The sequence below is a fragment of the Mesocricetus auratus genome, unplaced genomic scaffold (assembly GCF_017639785.1).
Source record: "Mesocricetus auratus isolate SY011 unplaced genomic scaffold, BCM_Maur_2.0 Super-Scaffold_100018, whole genome shotgun sequence".
In the NCBI taxonomy this organism is placed as follows: domain Eukaryota; kingdom Metazoa; phylum Chordata; class Mammalia; order Rodentia; family Cricetidae; genus Mesocricetus; species Mesocricetus auratus.
In genome coordinates, this window is record NW_024429199.1 from 32,489,435 (window position 1) to 32,510,816 (window position 21,382).

Sequence of the window (21,382 nt, forward strand, 5' to 3'; positions counted from 1 at the left end):
GAAGCCAGTCACTAAAAGCCAAATAGTATTTGATTAAGTTTAAATGTGATGCCTGGAAGAGGCTAGTCCATGTAGGTGGAAAGTGGATCAGTGTTTGCCTGGAGCTACAGGCAAGAGAAAGCATGAAGGATCAATTTGTATTGATGGAAATGTCCTAGTACTGGATTGTGGACATGTTTACACAGCTCTGAATATTTAGCAACAGCTACTTAAAATGGATGGATCTTACAGTCTGTAAATTCTCCCACCCCCTTCTTAAGGAATATTCCACCCACAGCCCTCCCAAGACAAACATTGCCTGGTTTATAGATCTTGGTTCTACCACCTGAGCTGAAGGACACACTTAGAGGCTTACTTTGTAAATAAAGAAAATACATGGTACAATTATCAACTATTTTTATACTTTCCCCCCTGCATTTTTAAAAAAGATTTATTTATTTATTTATCGTGTATACAGTGTTCTGCCTGCGTGTATCCTACACCCACCTGAAGAAGGCACTAGATCTCATTACAGATGGTTGTGAGCCACTGTGTGGTTGTAGGAAATTGAACTCAGGACCTTGGAAAAGCAGCCAGTGCTCTTAACCTCTGAGCCATCTTTCCAGCCCATCCCCTACACTTTAAAATTAGCAATTAGTGGGTTTGGTGGCATACATCTGTAATCTCAGGCATTGATGGAGCTGACACAGAAGAATTGTTAATTCAAGACTTGCATTAGCTACAGAATGAGTTCAAAGTCATCTTGACAACCTAGACACACACACACACAGAGAGAGAGAGAGAGAGAAAGATAGTTGGGGTGGGAGTGGTAGTATGTGCCACGCCTTTAATCCCAGCAATTGGAAGGCAGAGGCAGGGGGATCTCTGAGTCCGAAGCCAACCTGCACTTCAGAGTGAGGTCTAGGACAGCCAGGACTACACAGACAAACCCTTTCTCAGAAAACAAAACTGTAAGTTCAGTGGTAGAACACTTGCTTAGCATGTGCAAGGCAGAAATTAATAAATGTATTTTTTAAGCCTGAAGAAAACAAAACTTATAGTTTCCCCAACTCCTCCTGGGAGCTGATGATGAGCTTAGTAGCTAGGGTGCTTGACTGAGTGTGTATGAAGCTCTGCGTTTGGTACCCAACTGACATCAGCTAAATATGATGGTGCACATAGAAAGTCCAGTGTAGCAGGCTTTTTCTTTTGGGCCTCCAACCAGCTCCCAAGTCATGACACAGAACTTTATTAGTTTTGAATGCTCCGCCTAGGCTCATTTCTGTCTAGCTCTTTTAACTTAAATTAACCTGTTTCTCTCTATCTACCTTCTGCCTCAGGACTTTTTACTTTTCTTTCCTTCTGTAATATCTCTTTACTTCTATATATCTTACCTTCACTGCTTCTCTATGGCTAGCTGGTAGCTGCCTGGCTTCACCCCAGGTGTGTCCCTTCTTTCTCCGTGTTCTCTTCTCTTTCTTTTCCTTATTTTTCTCATGAGCCTAGATTCCTCCTTCTATTTATTCTCTATGCCTGTCAACCCCACCCATTTCTCTCCTGTCTAGCTATTGGATATTCAGCTCTTCATTAGACTAATCAGGAGCCTTAGGCATGCAAGGTGAAACAAATGCAACCCATCTTTACATAATGAAACAAATGCAACAGAAACAAATATAACACCACCCTTACACAGTAATATTCCACAGCATAAACAAATGTAACACATCTTTGCATAGTTAAATATTCCACAACAGTCCAGCACTTCAGGAAGAATGAGTGTTTAAGGCTGTCCTTGGCTACATGGGAAATTTGAAACTAGCCTGAGCTAGATGAAACTCTGTCACCAGAGGGAAAAAAGAAGTTAAAGATATAACAGCATCAAATGGACTTTATAAAAAAGTCTCAGAAGGATTGCAACTGAATCAAAAGGAAAAGTATCTTTTTTATTATTGCTGTTTTTGTTGCTGACATTGCTGATGGAGACAAGGTCTCTGTATGAGCTCTGGCTGTCGTGGAACTTGCTCTGTAAACCAGGCTGACCTTGAACTCACAGAGGTCTGTCTGCTTCTGCCTCCTGACCACTGGAATTAAAGGCCTCCCCCACCATGCCTAGTTGATGCTGTCTTTAATTTAAAAGGTACATTTACTTATTTGTTTAGGAGGTAAGTGTGCCATGGCACAAGTGTACACATCAGAAGAAAACTTGCTGAAGGGCAGGGTTCTTTTTCATTGTGTGGATCACGGGGATCGAACTCTGGTCATCGTGCTTGGTGGCAAGCACCTTTACCAGATGATCCATTTCACTGATCCTCCCAGTCAATTTTTTAAAGCTTTACACCATGCCTATGCACAGCTACAACCATCTGCTCACACACAGGGGAGGCCCACCAGCAGTGCCTTGTAACCCCTTCATTAATCACCCCCGTGGAGAATGGCTCACAAGGGGGTAGGTAAATTAAGGTACTTGTTCACCAAGTGGCCCTATTAGCTTAGAGGAGCTGTTTCCAGCCCAGGCAAAGGAGGCAAAGGGGGTAAATGTATCAGAATATTAGAGACTCACAGTGAACATCCATTAAAGGCCTCTCTGTGAGTCAACTACAACTACTTCAAGTTTCTGGAAACCGAGCATTCATCTTGAGGTAGTTACTCTTCAAAAATAGTCCTGAGAGTTCATAGACTGACATTCACTATCTGTACCTTCTGGAAAATCTTCTTTGGGGGTACTTAGCATTGGGACATACAACAAACAAACAGCCCCGAGATGGTGTTGCTGTGTGACAGGGGACTGCCTGACTGCCAAGTGAAACCCAAGATGTCCCTCACTCCCTTCTCAATCCATACACGGGAAAGTCTGACTCAGAAAAAGTGTGCTGAGTATGCCTGTGTGCATGTCACATACTGAAGCCATAGGCATAATCCTTCTAAGCTAACTGGTGTGAATACTCTTTCATTCTGAAAACAAGTGGTTCATTCTAAACCAAAATTGTCTTGAAGAGCAACAGCCGGGCTCCTTAGCTGGAAGACATTGGATGTTGCTGGGTCTCTCCAGGGCTAATGAATGTCTGACACCAATGGGCCCCTGACACATTAGAAATCTTTAGGCTTATTCCCACTTCCTCTTTCTTCTGCTGTCTTTTTCCTAAAAAATTTCCCACAAGCACACTTTAGTTTTTTTCTGAATGGATAGATTATTCCTCAGAGCTTGTGTATGTTTTTCCAACACCAACTTTTTTTTTCTAATTATAGAAATTTAAACCCCTGCAGTGGGAATTTTGAGTTCCTTTCTCTGGTGGGAGATAAGTTTTGGCTTCATATTAGAATGTCCCAGAATAACCACCGTTAGAAAGCCTCCCTGTGTTGACGTTTTCAGGGTCTCACTTGACTGAGGCTGTGTTCCCACGACAGAGACCAAGCAGAAAAGTGGGGTGCATGACCAGGTTCTGTTCAAGAATTCCAGTTACTGCAAATTACTGTTAATCCTGGCCTGGAGAGATGGCCCAGTGTCGGTCCAGTGAGTCCAGTGACTTGTCTGTATGTTCCTGAGAAGGGGAGTGAGGATTGAGGAAACAAATAGACAAGAGATAGAAATATAGAGTCAGGAGGGCTCTCAGTGAATACTGCAGATGTCCCAACTTTATTACTTACCACCTTTTTATACCCCAAGCAAAAGGGGAAGGCAAAAGATTTCCTTACCAAGACACAAGGAACAAACGTAATTACCTTCCCAATACCTAAAACATTTGGTAATCACGACCTAAGTCAAACATCCTGTAATTTGGTCTTGAGGGTCAAGACACCTGGTAACTACAGCTTAAGTCAAACACACTGCAGTTTAATCTTGAGGAACAAAAATAGGTTTGAGGGCTGGAGAGATGGCTCAGCAGTTAAGAGCACTGACTGTTCTTCTTTCTTCTAGAGGTCCTGAGTTCAATTCCCAGCAACCACATGGTGGCTCACAACCATCCATAATGAGATCTGATGCCCTCTGCTGGCATGCAGGCAGAAGACTGTATACACAATAAATAAATAAAAATATTTTAAAAAAAGAATAGGTTTGAACTCTCTGACCTTAAATCAAAATGGAACAGAGTCAGTAGCAATGGGCCCAGACAGCCTAGCAGGTAAGAGTGCTTGCTGTTCTTCCAGAGGACCTGAGTTCAGTAACCTATCACACACATACACGCACACACACACACACACACACACACACACACACACACACACACTTTGGTGGCTTGAATAAGAATGACCCTCCTAGGCTCATATATTTGAAAGCTTAGTCCCCAGTTGGTGGAGCTGTTTGGGAAAGTTAGGGTTTTGTTGCTGTGAAGAGAAACCATGACCCACAGCAACTCTTATAAAGAAAACATTTAATTGTGGCTGGCTTATAGTTCAGAGGTTTTATCCATTATTTTCATGGTGGGAAGCATGCAGACATGGTTCTGGAAAGGCAGCTAAGAGTTCTACATCTGGATCTTCAGGCAGCAGGAAGAGAAAGCAAGGCACTGGGCCTGGCTTTAGCATCTGAAACCTCAAAGCCCACCCCCGGTGACATGATTCCTCCAACAAGGCCACACCTTCTATAGTGCCACTCCCTATTAGTGTATGGGGCCATTTTCATTCAAACCACCATAGAAGGATTAGAAGGTGTAGCCTTGTTGGAGAAGGCGTGTCACTGGAGCAGGCTTTGAAGTATCAAAACCCACATCAGCTCCAGTTAGCTCTCTGCTTGTGTTTGTGGATCAGATGTAAGTAAGCCTCAGCTACTCAGGCCAAGCTCCCTGAGTTGATGGTTATAGACTCCAGACCTCTAGAACTACAAGCTCTAAATTAACCACTTGCTTTTATAAGATGCCTTGGTCATGGTGTTTAGTCACAGCAATAGAAAGTTAACTAGGATACAAGCAAAAAATTTGAAATGAAAATAAATCACTGGGTGGTGGTGGTGGTAAACACCTTTAATCCAAGCAGTTGGGAGGCAGGGGGAAGATCTCAATGAGTTCAAGGCAAGCCTGGTCTACAAAGCAGGTTCCATGACAGCTAGGGCTATACAGAGAAACTCTGTCTTGAAAAACCAAAAATAAAATAAATCTTCAAAACAAGGAAGCTTAATTTTCTACACAAACCTGTTAGAAGCATGGTCGTGGGAGACTCTGAAAACATGGCCAGAGGCATGGACGCTTTTCAGACTCAGCAGGTCCCTGATGACATCATTGACACTCTTCTGGGACTGGGGAGACTGACAGGCTGGGGCTACAGTATTTTCCAAATCTGCCTAGAAGGCAAGACTCCTTGCTATATTCATACCTAGTGGGTCTTTCCATTAACAACCACACTTGGAGGTCTGTCCCAGAACCACAGCCTGTCAGTCCCAGAGCCCCTTCACGCTCCAGTTCCTAGATACTTCTTCCGCTGATCCAACCTCATTCCTCTACTCCATCTATTCATCTTCCTCTCTTCTAACAAATATTCAGTGAGCATAGCCAATGTTCAATGCTGTGATACAATTCTAAATAAGAAAATTAGGAAATAGAGAGGAGAATTAAGGTTTTCAATATACGGGGGCAGGAGGAAAAAACCCACAGATACAATGTTATGAATGGAGAAGAAGTAAATAAGAAATCATTTATGGCAAAGTAATCAGGGTTGCTTTCTAAGGAAAAAGGCTAGGTTGAAATTCACACCCACCCCTCCATCCCAGGCTATACTATTCTTCATTGTGCGCTGGGTTGGGGAAAATATTGCCTATGATCAGGGAGGTTTTTTTTGGGGGGGGGTGGTTAACTTCAATCATGAGCTCGAGAGAATCCAGAATCACCGGAGTGATGAGCTTTGAGACATGTTGGGATCTTATTAGTTAGTTGATGTGGGAACACCTATCTTGATCGAAGGCGGGGCCTGGCTGTGTCAGAGGAGAAAGAGAGCTGAGCACCAAGCACGCCTTCACCTGTCTGTCTGTCTGTCTGTCCATGTTATGGGACTTCCTGTCTGTCTGTCTGTCCATGTTATGGGACTTTCTGTCTGTCTGTCTGTCCATATTATGGGACTTCCTGTCTGTCTATGCACCTCCAAAATACCTGCTATGCCTCTTCCTTTGTCTAGAACATGCTGCCCTAAATTGACCTGCTGTGCGATAGTAATGATCACATTTGTGAGCACAGATGACTCACTTGTAAATAGTACCTCAAATTTGGTGGCAACACTGGCAAATGATGTTATTATCTCTGCATTATTGATAAAGAAACTAAGAGGGGAGATCTGTAACCTGCCCAAAGTTACCCGTCTAGCAGGGTAGTGCTGAGGTTCAAAATATCACCTCCAGGGAGTCCATTTTATTGCTCACAGCAGATATTAATGTGAGGCAAATGACTATTTTATCATTGTATCCTGAAGTTAAAAAAATAAAAACCACTTCAATTACCTTGGTGTAACGAAGCATCAAAAGCAAAGCACTCTCCACCCCCACCACACCTCCCAGCATGAGATTGCCATTGCTGCTGCTATGATGAACTTCAGCGTGGCTTTGTGATGGAAATGCCTCATCTCCCAGTTCTCAAAGCTGATTCAAGGAGCAGATGCTTGCCCTGGCTCCCTGAAGGTGCTGGAGAAGTATCTGGCTGCATCCCTCTCCAGCTTTTGGAAGTTCCAGGTGTTTGTGGCAGTGCAAATACTGTCTTCACAGCTGCTTGTGTGCTCATCTCCAAATTTCCCCTGTTTATAAAGACGGGGGCCACATTTGATAATACTTAAAATGCAATAAAGTTCAACATGAATTGTACTAAGTTTCACTTTCATGGCAAAGTGGAAATGAAATTACATTATCAGGAGATTCAGGCATAGTGGATCTCTCATGGAATCCCAGGATACAGGAGATTGAAGCAAGAAGATTGCAATGAGGTTGAGGCTAGCCTGGGCTACATAGATTTCAGGCCTGACTGGGTGTCTTGGTTAAGATTTCTATTGCTGTGAAGAAACTCTTTTTTTTTTTTTTTTTAGATTTATTATGAATACAACGGCCTGCCTCCATGTCTGTCTGCAAGCCAGAAGAGGACACCAGATCTCATTATAGATGGCTGTGAGCCACCATGTGGTTGCTGGGAACTGAACTCAGGACCTCTGGAAGAGCAGTCAGTGTTCTTAACCTCTGAGCTATCTCTCCAGCCCCCACAGCAACTCTTATAAAGGAAAACACTTTGCGGAGGCTGGCTTACAGTTTCTGAGGTTTAGTCCATTATCACCACAGTGGGAAGCCTGGTACCATGCAGGCAGACACGGTGCTAGAGTTGCTGAGAGTTCTACAACTGGATCCTCAGGCAGCAGAAAGTGAATATCACACCAGAACCGGCTTGAGCACTTGAGACCTCAAAGCCCACTCCCTAGTGATGCACTTCTTCCAGCAAAGCTACACCCACTCCAACAAGGCCACGCCTCCTAATAGTTCAGCTCCCTGAGAGGCCACGTTTATTCAAACTACCACTCTGGGCTGTGAACAAGACCCTGTGTTAGTCAGGCAGGTGGTGGTAGCACACGCCTTTAATCCCCAAGACTTGGAGACAGAGGCAGGCGGATCTCTGTTAGTTCAAGGACAGCCTGGGCTACAGAGCAAGTTACAGGGCAGGCTGCAGGGCAGGCTGCAAAGATATACAGAGAAACACTGTCTCAAAAAAATTAAAAAATAAGCCGGGCGGTGGTGGCGCACGCCTTTAATCCCAGCACTCGGGAGGCAGAGGCAGGCGGATCTCTGTGAGTTCGAGGCTGGGCTGGACCAATAGCCTCCAAAACAATACAGAGAAACCCTGTCTCGAAAAACCAAAAAAAAAAAATAAAAAAATAAAACAACAACAACCAACCGCAACCAAAACAAAAACAAAAACAAACAAACAAACAAAAAAAAAACAAGAGCAAAAATAGTAACAAATGCCAGTCATGGTAGGACATGTCTTTAATCCTAGGACTCAGGAAGCAGAGACAGGGTATTCTCTATGAATTCAAAGCCAGTCTAGTCTACGAAGCAAGTTCCAGGTCTAAAACAAGACAAAACAACAATGACAAAATACAACACATTAAAAAAAAAAAGGAAGGGGGAGATAATCTGGTAAAAGAGACACCTCTTTCATAACATAGCAAGGAGGTGTTAGGGATAGAATCCAATGCTTTGGGCGTGGTGGGCAAGCTGAGCTTGTCATCAAGAATATTTACCAGCCGAACCATCTTGCTGGCTTGCAGACACCCTCCTTAGCAATAGGCATGCTTCCAATGGCCACTGACTGGGTCAGGCCAGGTACTTATAACCAATCTCTCAATGGCTATAGTTGTCCTCTGTATTTTCTAAGCTACCCTAGCCTTGAGGAATACTTAGAAACTATCCTTAAAAAATAAAAATAAATTGTAATGAAAACACAAGAACTAAAATTCAAGAATCCCCCCATCAATTTATTTAATCATCAAGACAGGTATTAGAACTATAATTTCATTTTGTGAATATTTTGAAGATTTGGGGGGGTGGGTCTTACCATTTCTTCAAGTAGTTTGGAACTGACAGAGAAAAGAGTAGTGACTTCAAAGCTTTGTTTAACATCAACAGCACAGAAACATTTTTGTTAGGAAAACCATTTTGGGAGATCTCCAGGAAAGGCTCAGCTTGTCAGAGAATGAGAAAATGAACAATTTAGGAATCTTCTGAAAGCCAGCCTCAACAATAGTGTCGACAGCATCAAACCAGCAGAAAAAGAAGATTATACCTTCTTTAAATACCAGAGAGAAAGAGATAAGGGCTTTCCAAAGGAATCGGCTAGGTTTGTCTTTCAGTTGGCTGAGACGAACAGAAGACAGATTACCGCAGAAAGAAACCTAGTGCTCAGAGCCCACTTTCATTTATGTGACTTGCTTTTCCTGCACTTGTCACCCTAGTTCACAGAAGAGGGGACAGGGATTTTGGCACCCAAATCTACCCCCATCTCTAGCTACTTAGTATCCCTGGTGTTTAAGGAGGGACTCTGAATTAATTCAGCATTTCTATCGAGTCTACAATCTTTTTGACTGACAAGCACAAGCAAACCAAGGTGGAAATCACCCTGGCAATGGAGCCAGAGTGATCAGGTCATCTTTGGGGTTAATTTACTTATTTAGACACGGTCTCACAAAGGCCAGGCTGACCTAGAATTCTCTATACAGGCAAGCATGACCTTTAACTTCTGATCCTCCTGCCTCTACCTCCCAAGCGTTTCGATGACAGGCATGGACCGCCATACTTGTCTTCAGGTCATGAACACAAACGAACATTAACTCCCTGAACGGTGGCAAGGTCACTCAACTTCTCTGGGTCTCCTGTGGGCTTTCAAGATGGACTAGAATGCAGGGCAAAATAGTTTCACATCACTTGGAATACATTTTAAGAGCAGAGGTTGAGGCCCAGACCTGCCTATTATAAGTTGTGGTCTGGCATGAAGAATTGGAAGGGGGGGCTGAAGAAAGAGTGAGGCTGAGATAAACTTTCTGGAAGTTTTGCCAAGTAACCATATAAGCTCTCCTATAAAATCCTTGAGATGCCTGCAGGAAATTGATGGATATTCCAGAAGTAATGCACTAGCCTTGTACTACACGAAGACATAGCCTATACCAAAAACATTGTTAGTAGTTCTTTATTCTCATCCCCTAAGGAATAATTTGAGTTGACCTCAGGGTTATACTCAGAAAGGGAATAATACTAAATTTTATCGATAGGAAGGAACTATGCACTGTTTTTGATTTTGTTGTTGCTTTGCTTGTTTTTGGCTCCTGCAAGCCCTGTGTCAATAAGCTAGTTCCGGTCTCAGTTCTTCACACGTCCAGGCTGATAATATATCAGCTTGGTAGACAGCTTGCCTATGTGAAGGCTGAGTTTAATCCCCAGAACCTCAGGGTGGGAGGAGGCACGTAAAATGTCTTCATATTGTTTTGGTCAAGGACAAAGATATAGAAACGAGGTACAAATAACAGAAAGCAAAAGATAGTAGCTGGATTCGGGCTGGCCTAGATAGAGATTTTACTGGGAGAGATTTAAATTGCTTCCAGATAGGGTGGGAGTGTGATTTAGTGGGAGGGAGGGGGAATCTACATGCTAGCACCAAACACTTCTTTAAGTTCTGGCACAACCTCTTGCTAGCTATGTGACTCTTCTTAGCCTTGCTAAATGCCTGTCAGCTGAGGCTGCTGTGACAAAGCACCATTGGTTGGATGGCTGAATCAATGGGCATGTACTTTCCATAGTGCCAGAGTCTGGAAGGCTCAAGATGGAGGTGGTCGTACTAAGAGGCATCTCAGCTGGTTTGCAGATCGCTGCTTTCTTAGTTAAGGTTTCCATTGCCGTGAAGAGACACTATGACCACAGCGACCACAGCAACTCTTATAAAGGAAAACATTTAACTAGGGGTGGCTCACTTACAATTTCAGAGGTTCAATCCATTATCATCATGGTGGGTGCATGACAGTGTGCAGAGTCCTACAGGCAACAGGAGGTTGACTGAGACACTGGGCAGTATCCTGAGCATAGGAAACCTCAAAGCCTACCCCCACAGTGACACACTTCCTCCTACAAGGCCATATCCATTCCAACAAAGCTACATCTCCTAATAGAGCCACTCCCTATGAGATTATGGGGGCCAATTACATTCAAACTACGGCAGCTGCCTTCTTGTTGTATTATGGGGTGGCATGGGAGTATAAAACTCCCCATGAGAATCTATCTCCCTGTTTTTGCAGGACACTAATCCTATCATGAGAGCTTGAGGATCACAACCTGATTTAAACCTCAAATCTCCTACCGTCACATAGGGGATTAGGGTTTCCCCATCTGAGTTCTGGGGGATAAAACATTCAGATATGTAGCTGGGTTTCAGTTTTTTGTATCACACTCTTTTTTTTTTTGTTTGTTTTTGATTTTTGAGACAGGGTTTCTCTGTATTGTTTTGGAAGCTGGCCTTGAACTCACAGAGATCCGCCTGCCTCTGCCTCCGGAGTGCAGGGATTAAAGGCGTGAGCCACCAACGCCTGGCATATCACACTCTTTGTAAGGTTTAAGAACAAACTGTTTATAAGCTTGGGTCCAGAAGAAAACCAAAAGAAAGTGTACAACCTGGTTTTGGGCATCAACTTGACGCAAGCTAGAGTCATCAGAGAGGAAGGAGCCTCAGGTGAGGAAATGCCTCCATGAGATCCGGCTGTAAGGCATTTTTGTAATTAGTGATCAGTGGGGGAAAGCCCAACCCATAGTGGGTGGTGCCATCTCTCACCTGGTGGTCCTTGGATCTATAAGAACCTGGGCTGGGGAAGGGGATGGCATACTCCTTTAATCCCAGCACTAGGGAGGCAGAGGCTGGCAGGACTATGTGAGTTTGAGGCCAGCCTGGTCTACAAAGTGAGTTCCAGGACAGCCAGGACTGTTACACAGAGAAACCCTGTCTGGAAAGAAAAAGAGAAAGCAGACTGACCAAGCCCTGTGAAACAAACCAGTAAGCAGCACCCCTCCATGGCCTGTGTACCACAGCTCTTGCCTCCTGTTTGACTTCCTGTCCTGACTTCCTTCTGTGATGAACAGCAACGTGGAAGCGTAAGCCACATAGACCCTTTCCTCCCCAACTTGCTTTTGGTTATGGTGTTCCATCACAGCAATAGAAACCCTAAGTAAGACAGAAAGCATTCCAAAAATGTTAATTACCAGGCACTTTTGTATAAAATCCGAGGGCTGAAAACTGTGTCTTGAATCCCATGTGAGTGTTCTCAGGACTATGCTGAGCGTGTTCAAGCATGGTAGCCTTGGAATCCTTCATCCTCACCCTTGGGAGGTCAGGTACATTCTCTTTTACAGACTGAGAAGTCTGACGTCATTCAGGGAGAGTGGCAGGGCTGAGCATGGGGACCAGAGCAAGTGTTTTTCAGTGACACATTGCCTTCTGCTATTTAGAAAATATATCATATTAATTATTTAAAAGTGCCAAGAAATAAACCTAAATGGCTATTTTGCTGAGAGTTCTGAGGTTACAGGAAATGCTGATGGTGAGCCCTGAAGGAGAAAACTCAAACCCTGTACCTTACAAAGTGAAATGGAGAAAGTCTGACCTCATCCGGAGACCTAGCCAGGAAAAGAGCCTAGGTGTCCATTGGCATCCATGAGGGGCTCACAGGGTATAATCCCATCTACCTTGGATCCCTGAGACCTACGTGGTGAAAGAACACCAACCCCTGCACTTTGACCTCTGACCTCTCTATGTGTTGTGCATATACCATACCCATAAATACAACATAAGTAAATATAACAAGGGGTTACATTTTTTTCCTAATCTCCTTCATCTCCCCTTCCTCCCATCTTCCATTCTTGATGTCTGTCCAGCTCCAGGATTACAAAGGCCAGCTGTGAGTGGAGAAATGCAGCTTCCAAAGCTCTGGCCTGAGGGCAGCATTCTTTTGCAGCTAGAATTCTTTTGTAGGGCACCTGCCACCAGCTCCCGGGGCTTCTTGTCTCTGCTTAGTAAAAAGAGTGTTTCCATTCTCTCTGGAAGAATTCTGCTATGACTTCTTGACCTCTACCCTAGCTTGAGTATTTTGCTTAAGGAAAGAGAATTTAGTTTCAGGAAAACAGACAAACTAGCTGGGATTGACTTTTCTTTCTTTTCGTGTGAGTGTGTGTGAGTGTGTGTGAGTGTGTGTGTGTGTGTGTGTGCACGCTCACTCACAGGTATATGAATATACACTTGTGTATGTGTACATGGTATTTATGTATTCATTCAGGTGTGTGCTTGAGCATGCAGAGGCCAGGAATCAACTGCAAGTGTCATTCCTCAGAAGCTGTCCATATAAACCTATACATACATGCACGCATACATACATATGTATATATACATATATAAACGTATTTTTATATAACTTATATGTGTATGTATATAAAATTTATATATACTTTATATATAAACCACATATATACATATATATGTAATTTTGCTTATATGGGTCTGTGTATTGTGTGCATGCCTGGGGCCTTGGGAGGCCAGAAGAGGGCATCAGAGCCCCTTGGACCTGTAGTTACTTGTGGTTGTGAACTATTGTGTGGGTGCTGGGAATCAGTCCAGGGTCCTTGGCGAGAGCAATCAGTGCTTTTAACCACGGAGTCATCTCTCCTGCCCCATCTTGGTTTTGTGTTTATTTGTTTTGTTTTGTTTTGAGACTGAGATTCACTGTGTAGCCTAGTTGGCCTGGAACTGGCTATGTAGACAAGTAGGCCTTGAATTCACAGAGGCCCACTTGCCCCAGCCTACCAAGTGCTGGGGAGAAAGAGGTGCACCACCTTCCCCTGCTTCCAGTGAGAGATATAGTCTCTCACTGAAACTTGGAGTTCACCGTCTATTTAGCATCAAGGCCCTCTCTGTCTCTGCATACACAGTTCTTAGGTGACGAGTGGGCACCACTGTGTGTGATTTTTTTATGTGTGTGCTGGGCATTGAACTCGGGAGTACCATAAGCTTTGAAGCACTGTACTGACTAAGCTATTTATTTCCCTAGCCACTTGAGTTTCTTTTTAAGGGAAAAAAAATGGGATATTAAATTTTTTCTTGGTTTCCATATTTTAAGAATACATTGGTTATGAACTTCTTGCAGAAAACATCAAGTGGTATTGGAGTTTTCTAAAGAAAGTACAACATGATCACTGAGTTATAAAATGGCATCAGAGACAAAAGCCTGGCAAGGACACTTTCCCAGCATAACCAGAGATGAAGGCTGCCACTGAATCTCTGTATGACTCTCAAGGTAACCACTAGAAAGGTGGAGGTCAAGTCAAGTCCAGGAAGGTGCCACTGAGAAGCCATAAATCATCCAAACAATCAAAGCAGTCATCCATCTTAGTCAGGGACGAAATGCCATGATTGAAATAAGTAGTGAAGGAAAGGGTTTATGTGGCTTACACTTCCGTATCACTGCTCATCATCATAGGAAGTCAGGACAGATCCTGGATGCAGGAGCTGATCAGAGCCCATGGAGGGGAGCTGCTTACTGGCTTGCTCATCATGGCTTGCTCAGTCTGCTTTCTTACAGAACCTAGGACCTCCAGCCCAAATCCCACCCACAACAGCTTGAGCCCTCCCCCAGCAATCACTAAGAACATACCCTTCAGCCAGATCTTACAGAGGCATTTTCTCAATTGAGGTTCCCTCCTACAATTTTTCCCTCTTTTTTTTTTTTTGTACTCTATATAGTTTTTCTTTGGAATAGCTTTTCTGATCTTTTGAGCTTTCTGTTTTAATCTCATTAAACATTTTTAAAGATTTATTTTATTTTATGTGTGTGTGTTTGTGTGTGTGTGTGTGTGTGTGTACTACATGCAAGCTTGTTACCTGCAGAAGTCAGAAGATGGCATCAAATACCCCATAACTTTCCAGGGGGGTTCTTAGCTGCTATGTGGGTGCTGGGAATTGAACCTGGGTCCTCTGCAAGAGCAGCAAACATTCTAAACCACTGACCCAGTTCTGCTGCTTGACCTTTACCCATTACTTTAAATTCCATACAGAACTCAGTAAGTTATTAAACAGTTGCTTGCTGAGAGAATCATAGTAAGAAATATTTCTTCTTTCTCTTGTCTTTAAAAGTAATTCTTTTAAAATTATCTCAAACAAAGGTTGGTTGACAGTGGTGATGTCAGACGTAAAGTATGTGCCTTCTCTCCCTTGTTGCTGGCAGGCTTGGCTAGCAAGAGATCCACAGTTAAGATGACAGCCTCCTCCCTCCCTCTGGTTTGCTTTGCATTTAAAAGCTGAGTCTGTAGGATTTTAGGACTGGCTGGTGCTTTAAAAGACTATTGGCGTGGTTGGTTACCTTTTTAGTTAGCAGTTCAGTAACTCAAGCAGCCCCCCTGAGGTAAGAGGTGAGCTAGAGAATTTTGCAAACTTACACCAAAGCTATTAGTTCATGTAGAGAGGGGAATGTCAGTTTTATAACTAAGTTCAAAGCACAAACGGTACCCTTTTCCCAAAGAGAGGAAGTTAAGCATGTGCATATGTTTTATAGACCTTTGTAGCCACAAAGCAGACAAAAAATCCCATCTCCTCAAATATGAAGTTAATAATGTGCTCAAAAATCTTGCTAAGCCAAAAGTAATAAGACCCGTCTTCCCCGAAAATACGGTATGTTGAAGAGAACAAAGGCTCCTTTCCCACCCCTCCCCCATCCTGTCTAAAAGCCTGAGTGGGGGAGGTCTGGTAAGTGGATGCCAGAGGGAGGGGTTCCTGCCTTCCTTCCAATCTTTGGGACAGCATGCTGGCTGAGTACCAGTCAGGTGGAATTCCCACAAAGAAGGCAGAGCCTGGTGGGGCAGAATCCACAGTGTTGTCAATTTTCCATAATGTATCTAGATGCTGCAGGGCTGGCTTTGAACCAGATTACGCTCACTCAGGCTCATTCTTGGATTGAGAATTGAGCTTGTCGCAAAGCATCCTCCATGATTCTGCATATGCCTTCAGAGGCTGTGAAGTTAGACTCTTAGAACCAGACCTTTGGAGACCCTCCAGGGAATCAATCCATCCACCTGTTCCACATCCAGGCTAAGGATGCGTGGGAGACTCAGGAAGTCATTGTATTCATATTGCTGGTCTCTGGTAGAGCTAGGACTGAAATCCAGGGTTTTTCTTCCAACCCAGCTGTATTTAATAACATTAATATCTTTGGATATAATTTGAATGTTTTGAAAAGTGAATTTAGGGAGATAAATGTGTGTGTGTGTAGGGTAGAGATTGATGGCCAGTGTCTTCGTTAAACCCTCTCTATCTTATTTTGTAAGACAGGGTCTTTCAGGGAACATGGGAACTTCTACCAGTTTAGCTATACTGGGTAGCCAGCAAGGCCCCTGTCTCCACCTCCCCAGTGGCTAGGATTGTAGGCATGATGCAGGTTTTTTTTGTTTTTGTTTTTGTTTGTTTGTTTTTACAAGACAGGGTTTCTCTGTATTGTTTTGGAGGCTGTCGGTCTAGCCTGGCCTCGAACTCACAGAGATCCGCCTGCCTCTGCCTCCCGAGTGCTGGGATTAAAGGCGTGCGCCACCACCGCCCGGCAACATGATGCAGTTTTTAAGTGGGATTGAACTCAGATACTAATGAATGTGTAGCAAACACTTTATCAAGTGAACTCTGAAGCCCTATATTTTACTAAGTTTTCTTTTTAAAGGTACGTTTATTTAATTATTATATGCACACTTGCTATACACCTGCGCCACAACAGGAACGTGAAGGTCAGAGGACAGACAACCTGCAGGAGCCAAATCTCTGCTTCTACTGCGCATGACAACTTTTTACGGCCTTACACTATGCATCCAGTACTGTTTGGTCTAGATGTGCTGTGGAATAATCCTTCTGTACACTGTGAAAGTGTGCTGCTCTCATTGTTAATAAAAAACTGATGGGCTAATAGCTTAGCAGGATTTGGGAGGCAGAGAGAATGCTGGGAAGAAGGGAGACAGAGTCTGAGGAGTCCAGACATGAAAGAAGCAACATGAGAAGTTCATAGATGACATAAACGAACCTTGGGGCTGCACATACATGAATAGAAATGGGTCGATTTAAGTTGTAAGAACTGGCTGGAGACAAGCCTAAGCTATCAGCAGAGAATCTATAATTAATATTAAGTTGTTGTGTGATTAATTTGAGAAGTGGCTGGCGGGACAGAAAAGTCCACCTACAAGATACCTTTAGGACCCTTGAAGAGCCTTATTTGTGCTGGAGTCAAAAACACATAAGTAGAATAGTATTAACACAAAAGGCAGCACACATTCTATATCCTTAAATGAGTGATGTTGCCAGGGTTTGGTGTACAGACTCGTAATCCCACCCCTTGAGAGGAGGATGCAGGAGGATCCAGAGATCAAAGCCAGCCTTGACGGAAAAAAAAACCCACAAAAACCAGAATCCAGAGAGCACAGGTTGCTCAAAAAGTTTCGAAGAAGGTCTGATGATTTAGCTCAGTTGTTAGAGACATTGTCTGGCATTGCTGAAACCCTAGGTTTACTACTCAGCATCACTTAATCCAGAAGTCGATTCCCAGGCCTGTAGTGCCAGTGCTTGGAGTAGAACAGGAAGATCAGGAGTTCAAGGTCATCATTACCTACACACTGAGTTTGAAGCCAGCTTGGAATGCTTGACAGAGGGCCTAAAAGAAATTAAAATCCACATTAATAAAAGGGGAGGAAGAGTCACCAAGGTGTAGATGAAGTTCCTCTGTGTCCCTCCAGCCACTCCCCGAATAACCACATAGACTTATTAATTCCCAATGCCTGGCTGATAGCTTGGGCTTGTCTTTTGTCTAGCTCTTATCAATTAAATTAACTCATTTCTACTAATCTGTGTGCTCCCTGGAGGCTTGCTTACCTCATGTATGTACTTCCCATCGTGCTCTGTAAGTCTCGTGGCATCTCCTTAGACTCCTCCTCCTTCCCAGCATTCTCCTAGCCTGGCTTTCCCACCCAGTCAGCTCTGTACTAACCAACGAGAGTAACACATATTTACAGTGCACAATGATTGTTCTACAGCACCAGGGGACACTAGGGGAGAAAGAACAAAAACCTGGATAGAAAAGTCAGAGTAGGGGCCAGGTGTGGTGGTGCACGCCTTTAATCCCAGCACTCGGGAGGCAAAAGGTAAGCAGGTCTCCATGAGTTTGAGGCCAGCCTGGTCTACAGACTGAATTCCAGGCTAGTCAAGGCTATATAGTGTCCTCTCAATTCATGTGCACTGTGCGCGCACACGTACGTGCAAGAGCGAAAGTATTCTCACTCTCTCTCCCTTTCTTATCCTTTCTCTCTCCCCCTCTCTCTCCCAGTCGTTCAAACACTGAAATAAGAAAAAAGAGTCAGATTTGTGAGAAGTCATCCATCTTGCCTCAGGATACAGGATACTGGCCTCTGACGTAACTGGAAAAGCTAGTGAGTAGCTGCTTGACTCAGATGTTCAGTTCTACCCCATGCACAACCGGAAGCCACCTGGGCTTTTCTTCTGTTGCCATGACAGGATAACAGAGACAGGATGGTTTAATCTGACTGATGATTCTTAAGGATGAAAGCGGAGGTGGGGCTGCCACGATGCTTGGTTCCCCGTGATGGGAAGTGGAGAGGTAAGTAGACTCTTGGAGGGAAGAGAGAGGATGACCCAGCTCCCGGCGTAACCGTGAACCTGTTCATGAGAACTCTGACCTTGTGACTAGATCCCCCTGCCTCACTGAAGAGTAAAGCCCCCTGTAGGCTGAGTTTTCCTGTGTCTTGGGCACTGCTCCCAAATAACCATTCAGAGACATTATTAATTATAAATGCTCGGCCGATCATTCAGGCTTGTTCTAAATTAACACACACACACACACACACACACATACACACACATTATCTACCCTCCGCCATGTGGTGGTGCCTTCTTTCAACATGGCACATTTATCTTGATTCTCTCTGTGTCTATTCACGACTCCAGAGACTCTGACCTTCTTTTTGCCAGCATTCTCTGTGCCCTGAAAAATACTGCCTAGCTACTGGCCAATCAGCCGTTTATAGACAAGGAGAACAACACATTTTTCCCAGTGCACAAAAGGATTATTCCACAGCAGCCTCCATATTAGTTTTGGTGGGGACAAGCCATGGCGTATTGGAAGAGGAGCCATGGAAGACTCGGAGAAAGCATCGTTGCGTGTGAACAGGATGACGTGATGGACAAGGTGGAGGGAAGGAGCAGGGGCCGCCAGAATGAAGCTGCTTAGGAGGCTATACCCAGCACTCTCATTCAGAGGACAGGTGGTACCTTAGATACATTCTGTTGCTATGATAAAATGCCCAGAAAAAAAAGCAACTTGAAGGAAGGGCTTATTTGTGCCCACAGTTTGATAGAACAGTCTTCTGTAAAGGGAAGTCATGGCAGCAGACACTTAAAGATGCAGCTGGTCACAACACACCCACAATCAGAAAGCAGGGGGGATAAATGGATGCTGCTTAGCTCATGTTCATTTCATCCGGTATACCGTCCATGAAATGGTACAAGCTACGTTTTGGGTGAATCTTCCCACTTAATCTAATTGAACAAATCTACTTAATACCTCGTAGGAAGCTGTGGCTCCTAGGTGATTCTCGATCCTTTTACAGTGATAATCAGTTTTGGTTATCACAGGGTGGAGTTTGAAATGGGACACATGGACATGGAAACACTGACAATGTCAGATTAAAGGACCTTGCCAAAGAATTAGATGCTGGTGGTAGGGATGAGAGGCAGAAAGGTAAGGTAGAGTCTGAAGAATTTTGATGTCAACTGAATTAATTTGGATGGATAAATCACAAAAGGGAGCTAACCCTAGAGGGAAACTCACTTTCAGATTCCCTGACATGGACATATAGAAAGACACCCAAGGAGAAAGTGAGTAAAGTTGCCTTGACGCAAGAAACTGTTCACAACCTTCAAGAGGGCCTTTCAGTTTCGTCTGTATCTGCATCCATATTACTAACTCAGGCAGTTGAAATGCCAATGACTAAGCTGATCACGGTGTCTGATAGACTCTTCATGAGGAAGTCCAAGAGCCCTAACTCAAAGGCAAATGACAGCTTCTTTCTTCTCTCTCTCTCTCTCTCTCTCTCTCTCTCTCTCTCTCTCTCTCTCTCTCTCTCTCTCTCTCTCTCTCTCTCTCTCTCTCTCTCTCTCTAACACATGGCTCAGGCTGACCTGAAACTCCTTATGTACCTCAGACTGGCCTCCATCTCAAAGCAATCCTTCTACCTCAGCCTCTTGAGGAGGACACCATTCTGCCTAGCTAATGTCAAGGTTGCTTTGTAATTATGGAAAAAGAATAGGAAGCCTAAGCTTCTTTGAATGTCTCCCTAGCCCTGATTTTCCTTTCCTTTCCTTTCCTTTCCTTTCCTTTCCTTTCCTTTCCTTTCCTTTCCTTTCCTTTCCTTTCCTTTCCTTTCCTTTCCTTCTCTTTCCCTTCTCCTTCCTTCCTTCCTTCCTTCCTTTTTTGGTTTTTTATTTTTTGTTTTTTTTTTTAGAGACAGGGTTTCCCTGTGTAGCTCTGGTTGTCCTGGAACTTGCTCTGTAGAGATCCACCTGCCTCTACCTCTCAATGCTGGGATTAAAGGCTGGTGCTACCTCTGCCCAGCAATGCTTGTTTTCTTTTTCTATGACAGTCTCACTGTGTAGCTCAGGCTGGCCTTGAACTTGTGATCCTCCCACCTCTGCCTCCTAGGTACAGAGATTACGGTTGTGTGCTACCAGGCCACTGTTGGTTTTTATTTTTATTAAAGTGATATGAACACACCATTTAAATAATCCCTGAATTCTAAATTCTTCGAAGGCCATTATCCTCCTTCGAATCCCTATTTTCTGTTTCCTTTTCTCAAAGTTTTCTGTTTTTAAATTTAATTATTTTGTTTTATTTTCGGTGCTGGAAAAGAAACCCAGAGCTTTGAACACTCTAGGCAAAAGCTTTAACTGGGCACTGTCTTCAGCCTGAGTATCTCTGCATAGAAAACTGTTTATCACTTACTGAACCCTCTATCTCCAACTCATTTGACTATAATGCACTTTCCCTTCCCCTAGTTTGACAGACCTCCTGTCAAAAAGATAACTTAGGTTTAGTTTTTCTTTGACCTGTACCAAACTGTCCCAACTACTTCTTCCTGCTAGGCATCCTTGCTTGGAGTTATAGTATTTGTGGAGTTGAAAGTAAACACTGTTTTGACTTTGGAAGCTCATTGGGTGTTGAATCAGACAGGGAATTGTGGGTACTTTTACTTCTTTTGATGACTTTCAACAGGTCATGGTGACACATATCTGTCATCCCAGCACTTGCGAGGCTGAGTCAGGAGGATCACAAGTTCAAGGCCAGCCTGGGCAAGATCCTACCAAGAAGAAGTAGGAAAGGAAAAGAGGGACCGTCTTCCTTTTTCACGTGCCTATGTTTCTAGCCATATTAATGCATATTCATTATGACATGCTCAAACACTTTCTTTTTATTAGCATATATCACCTATACATAATAGGGAACTTCACTACGGCATTGTCATACACATGTACAATGTTTTCTGATCACATTCACCCCTGTTCCCCTCCCACTCCCAATCATCCTTTTTCTTGTCGCATTGGTCCTTTTCCTATTTTCATGTCTCTGTTTATTTACTTATTTTTGTGACCCGATGAGTTTAGTTAGGGTTTGTTTACAGGGTATGGATGGAGGATGAGTGGTTACACACAGAAGAAGATAAACCTTCCCCAAGTAACCATTACATCTATAGGTTATATATCTTACTGGTGCATTCATTCACATCTCTTATTGCATTAATTTTATCTTCTTTTTAAAATTTTAAATATTGCATTTGTGTGTGTGTGTGTGTGTGTGTGTGTGTGTGTGTGTGTGTGTGTGTATC

The 21,382-nt window shown here is 43.6% G+C and overlaps 1 protein-coding gene across 1 annotated transcript in view; it reads left to right on the top strand.

Moving 5' to 3' along the window:
• The first annotated feature begins 11,420 nt into the window (after positions 1–11,420).
• Utrn (utrophin) overlaps positions 11,421–21,382 on the top strand; it is a 485,772-nt gene continuing 475,810 nt past the window's right edge. The window contains exon 1 of the mRNA XM_021224511.2: positions 11,421–11,566. The gene's annotated coding sequence lies outside the window, so the exon portion shown is untranslated. The remainder of the gene's footprint in view (positions 11,567–21,382) is intronic.